Source organism: Convolutriloba macropyga, unplaced genomic scaffold, assembly GCF_964194025.1.
Source record: "Convolutriloba macropyga unplaced genomic scaffold, txConMacr16.3 SCAFFOLD_3994, whole genome shotgun sequence".
Classification (NCBI taxonomy): domain Eukaryota; kingdom Metazoa; phylum Xenacoelomorpha; order Acoela; family Convolutidae; genus Convolutriloba; species Convolutriloba macropyga.
Genome location: NW_027449758.1, coordinates 22501 through 24054, shown reverse-complemented (window position 1 = coordinate 24054; position 1554 = coordinate 22501). Strand labels below are relative to the sequence as shown.

Here is a 1554-nt window from a genome sequence, read left to right as displayed (position 1 = left end):
TGTTGCTTATAGTAGGCTAAGCGCAAGCCGAAACATCAACATGTGAAAGTCGTAGAATTTTGCGATCAAACTGTGGCTAGTACTTTGATGATGCTTGTAGCCAACCGAATTGGTTGAAAAGCCCAATAAGTAAGCTAACTTGGGAGAGCTTGTTGGAAACCAAATGCTACTAGATTGGTCCAAATACATCCTTCAACAGGGGATCACTTGGCTCGCTTTACGAAGAGGAGCACAGCTATATGTGTTAATTCGGTATGAATCGCAAGATTTGTTTACCGACCTCTCTAACGCAAAAGGCGGTCTCGGCTTCGGCTGTTGACTGCGTCCGATTCAGGGTTATATAACTCTCGATTGAACACATTGATGTTCTATTGTTGGTGCTTCCAATAAAATTGGAACACTTAAAGCAGAACCGATTCAAATAATAGCATTCTGATCAATGATTGCATTCCTTGATCAAGAACTGCTGGAGTCATTGTGATGGCGAATTTTCTTCATAAGAAAAATTGCAAAGAGACGGAACTTAATGAGACTAGTATTATGTTGTTTCTAGTAAGCGGAAGCTGAAACAGCAACATGTGAAAATCAAGTTTTGTTCAATGATCTCGAGGCGATAAGTACTATGAAGCAACTAGTAGCCTAAGCATGACTCAGATTTGAGACAGTCAAAAAGACTGGCGAAACTTCTTCACATGAAAGTTACATAGAGAACTACAAATGTATACAGCGAGTATTATGTTGTTTCTAGTAGGCGAAAGCTGAAACATCAACATGTGAAAGTTGTCTGCAAACTGTAGAACGATATGTGATTAGTACTGTGCTGTACTAGTAGCCAGTCTGACTGTAGAAGCCAAGACAAAGGGAAACTAATGCATCTGAAAAGGACAAGTTATGGAAAGGGTATGCACGATAAGTATTATGTTGTTTCTAGTAAGCGGCAGCTGAAACATCAACATGTGAACGTCGTTGTGTACAGTAACCTAGAACTATATAGTCCTTAGTAACGTGCATTTACTAGTACCTGTAATTGGTATTCAGACTCAGGCAGTTTGGAATAGTTTGGCAAAGATGCACCAGAGAAAACTGGGATTTGATACAGAAATTGTTGAATACAAGTATTATGCTGCTTCTAGTAGGTTGAATCCGAAACATCAGCATGTGAAAATTGAAAACATTTCTGGTTCGAATTGTCACAAGTATTTGGTGATCTGAGTAGCCAAACTCACTACAACGCCAATTGAAGGCAAAAATTCTCAACGGGAAAAGCTATTCTCATTGAATGAGCTAACAAGACGAGTATTATGTTGCTTCTAGTAGGCGAAAGCCAAAACATCAACATGTGAAAGTCTTGCTGAACAAATTTAATGTTGTTGAGCTCAGTACCGTGTGAATTAGTAGCCATAATTGGCGAGCGAAAATTGAACTGGCGAAACTTCGTCTTTGGAAAATTGCAGATGCCGAGCACTTATTTTGCAACGAGTATTATGTTGACTGTAGTAAGCGAAAGCCGAAACAGCAACATGTGAAAGCTGTTGAAATTTGTGGTCATTTTGC

General features: G+C 39.3%; 1 pseudogene; it reads left to right on the top strand.

Annotated features, from left to right (window-relative positions):
• The first annotated feature begins 187 nt into the window (after window positions 1–187).
• LOC142355307 (5.8S ribosomal RNA) lies at window positions 188–339 on the top strand (annotated as a pseudogene).
• The last annotated feature ends 1215 nt before the right edge of the window (window positions 340–1554 follow it).